Consider the following 10,070-nt stretch of genomic DNA (forward strand, 5'->3'; position numbering starts at 1 on the left):
TCACAAAGGCTTAAATAAACTCTATAAACACAATAACCATAATTTGGTTGACCAAGTCCATTGCTGCTATCTCTGTCTCGCACATCCACTGTCATATTGTCCCAAGAGGATGGAGGGGGCGGTAAAAAAAAGTTGATATTTCATACAGAAAGGATAAGCACAGCGGTGTGGGCTAAGGATAGTTTCTGTTGAAGTGCGATTAGTACCTTTAGGTCTTTGAGCTGGTGTTTTACTTCTCAGTAAGTCATGTTTCTTCATTGCAGTTGGAATTACAGACCCCTGCCCCCTTCCTCAAAGCTGATTGTGTGTTTATGCAGGGGGTGGTGGAGCCTCATCCTCTGCCCCAGACAATGGGTGCAGATGGCCTTCAGGGTGGGGTGAATGTGGGGTGGGTAAAGACGGACATCTGCAAGAAGTAGTGGGAGAGAGTGTGACATTTCATTTTGGAAAGCTAACTGTGTATTTTGGGAAGGAGGAATTACCCAAAACTAGTTAAGGAGACAGACAGTACTGTAACTATTAACCAGGAAGATTATTCAAACAGATATGAGAGACACCCTGTTGAGGGCCTAAAATAGTCCAAATAAAACCAGGACTGTTTTCAGTCATTTACTCACCCTCATGTCGTTCCAAATTAGAATGGTTTATTTTGCCTGAAAAGAGACATTTTGCAGAATGGTCAAGCTGCTTGTTTCTCTACAACAAAAGTAAAGGGTTATTTATTAAAAAAAATAAATAAATAAATAAATAAATAAATAAATTCTAAAAGTTGTCTGTGCTCACATTTATTGACATGTAGAACATTTTTGGGTAGAACCAAGTGTAGCCGACTCAATGGCTACGTTTACATGGACATCTTTTGTTTCAATCGTGATTCATTCATACAATCCAAACATAGTGTTTACATGAACAATAAATAAAGTGATCATGTGGATGTGTGCATTTATATGTCACAAGCTTCAAATTTTATGACATGCATCTGATTACAATCGGATTATTATGGTCCTTAGGGGCTTTCGCACCAAATAGTTCTAGGAACTCAGTTATAGGAACTAGCCACTAGGATAGTTCCCCGAAAACTAATTTCTCCCTCGGGCCATGTTCCTGGTTGCATTCGCACTGGCAATAGGACCTCTGAAGCGGCCGACAGCGGTATATTAACCCTTATGCGGTCTTCGTTTGGGAAGTACACTCAGGGTCTTCGGGGTCTCCACAGACCCCAGGCAACAAAATGCAATTTTGTAACAAAATACTTGTTTTTTTAAAAAACATTTAATTTTACTCTTTTTATTAATGTTTTTACTCCATGTTTGTACAGTTTTTGGAGGATTTATCATATTTTTTAAATTTATATAAATAAATTAAAAAATATTTTTTTAAAATAGGTTTTTATACAAAAACAGCTTTTTATGTAAAATTCACTTTATAAAAGACCCACATTTCTAAATTTCATTCATGGGGATAACATGGATAATTTGACATGGTTTAGTGTAAGATTTTTGCCCATCTTTTGGAAAATGCAGTTTTAAAAGTAAAAAAACTATCATTTTTACCAGTAGATGGCTGCAGAGCTCCACTATATGCTATGTGCTATCTGACTGACTGAAAGACATCTTTTCATAAGTTTTTTTCAGTTGGATTCATATCTAAATATTATGAAATCACAATTATAACAATAAAGGGTACTTTTTGTCAAAGTTTAGCATTTTTTGTAATGAAAAAAAATAGTTTTTCAATATTGTTACATTATGATGAGACTCCACTGTGAAAATGGACAAAATTCATCCTCAAAATCAACATTTTGGAAAAATTAATTTTTTTCAGTACAAAAAATGCTAAACTTTGACAAAAAGTATTTTTTATTGTTATAATTGTGATTTCATAACATTTAGATATGAATCCAACAAAAAAAAACTTATGAAAAGATGTCTTTCAGTCAGTCAAATAGCACATAACAAATAGTGGAGCTCTGCAGCCATCTACTGGTAAAAGTGATTTTTTTTTACTTTTAAAACTGCATTTTTCAAAAGATGGGCAAAAATCTTACACTAAACCATGTCAAATTATCCATGTTATCCCCATGAATGAAAGTTAGAAATGTGGGTCTTTTATAAAGGGAATTTTACATAAAAAGCTGTTTTTGTAAAAATATTAATTTATTTATTTATTTATATAAATTTAAAAGATACGAGAAATCCTCCAAAAACTGCACAAATATGAATTAAAAACATTAATAAACAGAGTAAAATTACATTTGTTTTTTAAAAAGCAGTTATTTTATAACAAAATTAAATTTTATTGCCTGGGGTCTGTGGAGACCCCGAAGACCCTGAGTGTGACCCTTTTTTTTACACTAACATAAAAACAAGATATCACTCCGATTTTTTTTTTCTTTGTAGATCTAGAAAGTGTTAACAACGGTACAAAGTTTCATGTCATTTGGACAAAGAGAATATTTTTTTTTATTTGAGCAAACGTCGTTTGGGGTCTGTGCAGACCCCAAAGACCCTATAAGGGTTAAGCGCAGCATTTACAAGCTCTAAAAAACAGTGGATGGAGGATGACGTGATCGGAGCTGTGTTTGTTGTGTGTCGTGGGTTTCATGATAACAGAGATGGAATGTAAATGCATAAATTACGCAACCGAAAGAGCAAAAAGTGGGGCTAAGATACAAAATCTTCCATGACAACTTTGAGTATTACATATCATCGAGGCAGAGAAAAGAACACAACCCTGCCAGCAGGTAAATATCGCCGTTTTTCATGTTTGTGAAGTAAATACATTTATACAGCTTTTAAAAAATGCCGGGTGCCAGTGTTTGACATGCGTTTGACCAATCAGCGTACACTTACGTGACTGATAGTTCCCATAGTGCTGGTTTAGAGCCTACTCTGAAGTAGGAGCTAATTAGTTCCCCCAAAAGGAGTTCCAAGAACTAAAATCGTTCCTATTTCCTGCAGTGCGAACACAGCAAAATCAGACCTTGCAAAATCCGGGAACTTTAGCCAATAGTTCGGAACTATGTAAAGGTTCTTCCGGTGCGAAAGCCCCTCATATAAATGCAGCTAATGTTCTCTGAATTTACCGCCCGTCTCTGTCCTTTTTTTCATTATCCCTGGTATATCTGTGCCTTCTATAATCTCAGTCTTGAACAGTTTGGGTTGCTTTTGTTAAATCAGAGACCATGTGTCCTTGGGGAAGTGACAACTCTCAGCCCGTGCTGCAAGTGGGTCAGTGTGGTATGGGGTGCAAAGCTGATACCCACTGCCAAGAAGAGCCGTTTCATCCTGAGGTCTTACATCATATCTATCCTGTAAACAAACAACATGACAAATCTAGGACTTGACCATTATAATCAGCAAAACTGAACACTTGCTGACAGATGTTTATAAAGGGTGTTTTCCAGTTTAGAGACGTCATGTCACCCACTTGTCAATTCATCTGTCACTTTGTATATGCTATAGACGGATGCCAAAGTGGACAAGTTGTGTTACCAGTCTTCATCCTTGAAAATTTTAAGCAAAGCTACAAAAGGTTTGTTGAAGGTCCAAGATGGTCTACCATCACTTCACCAACTTGGACCAGCAGGAAACCAACTACCAGGTCTTCATATCAGGTTTACTGAACATGGAAACTGGTTGACCAACTAAAGACCAGCTTGGTCCAACTAATGATCAACAAGGTCTGCAAGAAACCCGATACCATTACAAAAGACCGCTGGCTGCATACTACTACAAAAACAGTTACTATACTAAACAATTTTGGTACATTGTTGGGTTGCTTCTTGATATCCAGTGTAAATTCTGGCTCCTGTAATAAAACCGTTTAAGAACCACTGATCTAGTGACACAGATACCCAGGTACAGTTCCTAAGGATCCATAGAGCTCAGAACGCGTTACATTGCAGAGTCAGGTTACTGATCAATGGTTGTTTTTTTTCCCTTCGACAAACACAATGGCATCAGTGTGACCTACTGCTCGATATAGTTGCCCTGAGACTGATGCATTACATGCGCACAATGGGCTTATCTCACAAGCAGGCCAGTGTGTGCGCGTTATGACACAGGGTCGTCCTGGATTAGACGGCCGATAGGTCCTTGTTGTGCATGCTAAGATATCCTGAGAGTTTGCAGGACAGGGCGGCTCTCACAGTATTGCATTACAGGAAAGAGAGAACCAACAGGTACAAAATGAACCTAAATATGATCTCATGCTTTTCCCTTCCCTCTTTTTCTCTTCACTCCCCTCCTTCCATTCTTGGCAGCCAGCCGTCACACGGGAGACACATTGCGTGACTCCCTCCTTTTATTTTCCCTGTTGCATTCTCTCTGTTCCTAAACTATCCTGGCTGGTAAAGGGAGGAAGAGATACAGCCGGATATTGGCAGTGTTGTTTCGGTGCCTTAATCCCTTTTTAATATCAGATTTAGGAAGGAGGCAGAGAGGGACTGGTGAAGACGGAGCCAGATCCCAGTGCCGAGTTGGCCTCCTAGAGTCTTGCTGCAAAGTCATTCTGTATAAACACAATCCCCTTCAGATACTCATAGCGGCCTGTCCTCATTTAGAGGGCTGATGGGAGCGTGTTTATCATCGTAGTGCTGACATGGCTTTGGATCTGTTTGGCTTCAATTCAAGAAGCTTCTGTTCTCTCTGAAACAAACTCGGATTGAGGCCAGTTACAGTCTGACTGGTGCTAATTTTAGTCTTGGCTTAAGTGGAATTGCAGCGTAATGTATTTGGACTTGTACGCTTTACTTCTAATTATAAAACAAAGCTGTTGTAAAATAGATGTTATAAAATGAATAATTCTAGTTCTGACTTCTGTTTGGTCAATACAACGTCATGCTAAAACCTACCGAACTCCTGTGAATACAGTTTTGCAGCCTTTAGTCATGTCTGTTAGCATTGAAATCCTCTAAATATTTGTTTGCAGTGGCATGTATACAAACTTATAATGCTCTATGAAAATAACCTGACAGCATGTGCCACTGACTGGAATTAGCAAGTGTCACCAGTGTCATCAAGTCCTTCCTCATCAAAGCCAAGTTGCTATACCATCTACTTAATCAATCATAATAAAATGTTAATATATTTTAAAGTACATACCACAACATTTTACAGAAGCTAAAAATGGTAAAACTTAAGACATTTTATTTCTTTGTGTTTTCAGTGAGCAAGCTAACAACCTAGCCTACTAGCTTAGCATAACAGTAACAGGTTTTAAAAAGCTTAATTAGTTAGAACGAGATATGTTAACATGCTAATTTTTTGAGGAAGGTGGTATAGCACCGGGCTGAAATATAAACCGAAACCTATTGTTTTTTCTACAAGTTTGTAAACAGTCTATGGTACTGCTTTCTTGTTGTTTGCAGAGTCACAGCAACAGGTAGCTGAAAGTAGCTGAAATGCACCTACTTTCACATGGAGACCTTGAGACTTTAAAGGCCGGTTTCACAGACAGGGCTTAGGCTAAGCCAGGATTAAGCCTTATTTCAATTAGGGTATTTAAGTAGCTTTTATAAACATACCCTAGAAAAAACATTACTTGTGTGCATCTTGAGACAAAACAATGGCAGTGACATATTTTTAAGATATGTCAGTACAAGTTGCTTTCAGTTAAAACAGCTCAAACATGCATTTTAGTCTAGGACTAGCTTAAGCCTTGTCTGTAAAACCAGGGGTATGGGTCTGAAAATGCTATAAGTCACACCCACGCACATCCATCTCTGTCACTTAAGAAACATGACCCTCTGCTCAGGTCAACACGGTAGAGGGACGCACAGGAGACAATGCGCAGAGCGCAAGGGCTGATCCTGATTAACCCTCTCTGACCTACACTGTCATCCTACACTGTGTGTGTGAGAAAGAGAGAGTGTGAGCCAGGTCACCATGTGCTATTGTGGGTAGGCCGATGCTTAGGGATTGTGTCTATGTGTGTGTGTGTGTGTGAGGACCTGCAGTGCCATGGTCTCATTAAAGGCATTGTCCCTTAGTTGGGACATCCTCCTACCTCCCTCCACTGTGACCCCGCTGACCTCTTTTCAAGCTTAGATGGGGTCTGCCTCTCTCTTCCCCTGGCACAGGGATGGGACGGTTTCTTCCTTGAAAGTAGTTGGGGGGACTCCAATACACCATCTGCTCCAGATGTCTTGCCCATTGGACACCAGTTCACAGTAGTTACTCGTTACCCAAGGAAATTATATGTTACACACACATATTTACTTCACTAAATATATATTATAAATAATTTATATATAAAAACTGCATTTTGCATATGTTAATAATAACATATAAAAATAAACCTACAAATTTTACTTATATTGATATTTTAGAATATATATATATATATATATATAGAGTTTCGTTTCAAAACGAGATAACTCCGTTTTTAAAATTTTTGTCAAAACATGTTTATTATTATGTTATCATGTTATTATTTTGTTTTATGGTGCTACTTAGCTGTATTTTTTAAGTTATGAAGGTTTAAATCAAAACAAACCAACTGCAGTTGAATTGATATTAATTGGAATGCACAACCAAAAAACAAGATTTTTGAAAAATTGGAGTTATCTCCTTTAGCAACGAAACTCTTCATCATTATATATATATATATATATATATATATATATATATATATATATATATATATATATATATATTATATATTATATATATATTATATATATATATATATATATTATATTATATATATATATATATAATATTATATATATATATAATATTATATATTTATTATATATTATATATATATATATATTATATATATATTATATATATATATATAAACACACACATACAATACTCTTATTAGATATTATATTAAATGTTATATTTATTAAATAATTCAATATATTCATATTTTAAAGATCTTAAAATGTGATAAATATTTGAAATTGTAATATATTATTATTTTTCCCCATAAATGTGTCATTACTTAAGTAGAATAGTTTATTTTAAATATCAGGATATAAATCCAATTCATCTGGCAACTTCTGCTGCTGAACCAAGTTCTCTAGTATTGCTTAGTGAACTTGGCGAGGCTCATAAAGAACATTGTGTCTCTTGATGGTTTATTTAGGACTGTCCATGAGAGTGTACGAACAAACTGTTCTGGCTTTTCAGGGAGGGCAGGAGTGACATAGGAGTGCTGAAAGAGTCTTTGAGGGTTTTGCCGAAAACAAATCCACCCTCCCCCTATATGCTCCAAAGGAGCTCTCTGCAGTTGCCTGTAGAGGGAGCACTCCTGTATCTGCTCTCTCTTGTTTATCCCCTCTGGCTGGGCATCCATCTGGACTTGAGCAGTTTTATTGTTTTGACACTCACAGCAAGACACCGTCTGGAGACCTGGGGCCCCCATCCTTCTCTCTCTCTCTTTGTAACACCCCCACTCCAAATTCCTCTCAATGTTCTCCAGCTTAATGTCGAGATCCTGCAGTCCTCCACGAGAACCCATCTAAACGATACGACCACAAGAAAGACCAGCTTCCCGCCTTCCTTCCCAGCACTGCCCCGGCTTGCGCTCTTGTCTGTCTTCTCTCCAGGGACGCCCCGGCTCTGAATGGCTGTATTGTCTAAGAGCTGATGTTTCGGCCCACTGACCAACTTCCCACAGCTCCTGCAGTCATGAGCTCATAGGGCCAAACACACAATGACAATGCAGCTGGGGGAACGAGGAGCCTTTTTTCCTGACAGGAAGGACATTTCTGGGCTTTGGGACTCGCTGTAGCACATGTGGTTAAAAACCAACTGCTTTGAAGCAAGGGCTTACATGGAAATGTTTACTTAGCATTACATTTGAATGCTGCTTTTGTTAATATGTTTATTTAGGATGTATTCTATAGAAGCTTGTTTCCGCCACTGAAAGATGAAAAGAGGTAATTGTGACTTTTTACCTCACAATTCTTTTTTTTCCTTCTTGCAATAGAGTTTAAATCTTGCAATAATGACTTTTTTCCTCCTCACAATTCTGAGAAAAAGTAGTCAGTTGCAAGAAAGTCAGAATTGCGAGAAAAGCCAAGAATACGAGAATTGCGAGATATAAACTCTCAAACTGCAAAAAAAGTCAGAATTGCAAGTTTATTTCTCGCAATCCTGACCTTTTCTCGTAACTGCAAGTTCACATCTCACAATTCTGAAAAAAAAAAAAGCCTGAATTGTGAAACGTAAATCACAATTGTGAGAAAAAAAACATCAGAATTGTGAGATTGTGAGAATTGTGAGATTTTTTTAATTCTGTGGGGAAACAAGCTTCCATATGTAGTGCTTGGAAAGGGTGCAAAATAAACACTGACCAAGTTTATACAAGGAGTAAATATTGTTTTTTGAAGAGTAGTCTAATTAAACTGACTTTTATTAGGACCTGCAATTTTAAATGGCTTTAATCATTTTGCAATCAAAAGCATCTTGCACATCTAATGATTTTCACCATCTTAAGTTTGTATTTTCATAACATACACGTCAGTGGTTCACAATTTAAAGCACTGTTTATTATAAGAGCACAATAAAAGAGCAATAATAATCACACGGCCTCTTTGATTCATTTCCATTTAATCTTGATGCTTCATATACAACCAAAACATCTTCAAAACATTCATCTGCATGGGCAAAATAATCACAAGGCCGATAATATTTGGGACACCATAGAGGCTAATCTGAACAGTTTCACTATGCATAGGTCTGACCCATGATCAGCCCTCAGGGCAGCATTATTCTATGGCTCTACCGAGGTGCTATGAGAGCAAAATTGAGGATCATCAAATTAGATGTGCAGGGAAAATGAAAGCAAATGAGCCAAGTGAGACTACTGATTTACAATCAGCCTTTCCTGACCTCAACATGACCACTTTGTTGGCTAAAACAGCAAAGCTGACCCATAATCAGCATGTTTGCCGCCAACTCTTGTCGCCCACAGTTTAACTAACGCATACAGCCTCCATAAGTGTGTTGCATATTTCAGTTGTTCCATTCATGGGAAAAACGCAGAAAGGCACAACAGCACAAACGCAATAGTGAAGCGCCTGCTTTCAAACGAACAGTCTGTTGCTTGTGCAAAATGAATCAGATGCATATTCAGTCTCTGAGAGGTCAAAGTGAAGAATAGACTGGATTTTCAAACTCTGAGAATTACATGTTAATATATGGATGTTAAAAATTCGACATGTTCTTGTCTGACTGTAAAGTACAACCATTATTTTTTTGCAGTAAAGAGAAAGAATTCACTGTATCCTGCAGCAGGGTTGGTCTTTGGTAGTTATCGGTGCATATTTGTTCTAGAAGAAGCATAGAGGGACTTTTCAACTAAAAGTGCTTCAAACGTAAATGCAAAGGGATAGCGAGGGCTCATTATTACATGAGAATGTGGTTTTGTACCACATACACAAGACTTTTAGGAACATGTTTTGCTGTGTCAGAGATCCCAGAACTGAAAGTGAGAAAAGCACATGATAATTTGGTGCACACATCTTGGTGAAACCACGTTTTCAAGAAAGAATATCTCGTCATCGTTTATTCACCCTCATGCCGTAAACTCAGACTGTGTGGAACACAAAATGAGCCCCTAATTCCATTCTAAGCATATCTACACTTTTTTTGGAGAGGTCAATCTATATGTTTTTAAGTGCTAAACAACAGCATGCATAACATATCATCACTCTCAAACAACATAGGCAAATTTGCAGCGATTGGCTGTAAGACGCACGAGAAATAAAGGTGTTGTCAATGAAATCAAACTTGACATCAACCTTGATGGTCCATTTCTGAAAATGCATGGATATGACATCCGAAAGCTATTGTATATATTTAAAAGACTGGTAATTAACAGTGATATTGTTTCTGCAGTTTTTCTATTGTTTAGTAAAACACACACTAGACAGGGGTCTCCAAACTCGGTCCTGGAGGGCGACTGTGCAGAGTTTAGTTCTTGCCTCAACACACCTGCCTGAAAGTTTCTAGTATGCCTAATTAGACCATGATTAGCTCCTTCAGGTGCTTAATTGGAGTTGGAGCTAAACTATGCAGGACAGTGGCTCTCCAGGACCGAGTTTGGAAACC

The 10,070-nt window shown here is 37.6% G+C and overlaps 1 long non-coding RNA gene across 1 annotated transcript; it reads right to left on the minus strand.

The window, feature by feature from the left end:
* Nucleotides 1-212: 212 nt before the first annotated feature.
* Nucleotides 213-1,118, minus strand: LOC137029032 (uncharacterized). Its single transcript, XR_010896252.1, has 3 exons — nt 784-1,118; nt 618-696; nt 213-406 (listed from the first exon to the last, which is right to left on the minus strand). It is a non-coding gene; the product is annotated as an uncharacterized lncRNA (long non-coding RNA).
* Between the last annotated feature and the right edge of the window lie 8,952 nt (nt 1,119-10,070).

The sequence above is a fragment of the Chanodichthys erythropterus genome, chromosome 10 (assembly GCF_024489055.1).
Source record: "Chanodichthys erythropterus isolate Z2021 chromosome 10, ASM2448905v1, whole genome shotgun sequence".
Lineage (NCBI taxonomy): Eukaryota > Metazoa > Chordata > Actinopteri > Cypriniformes > Xenocyprididae > Chanodichthys > Chanodichthys erythropterus.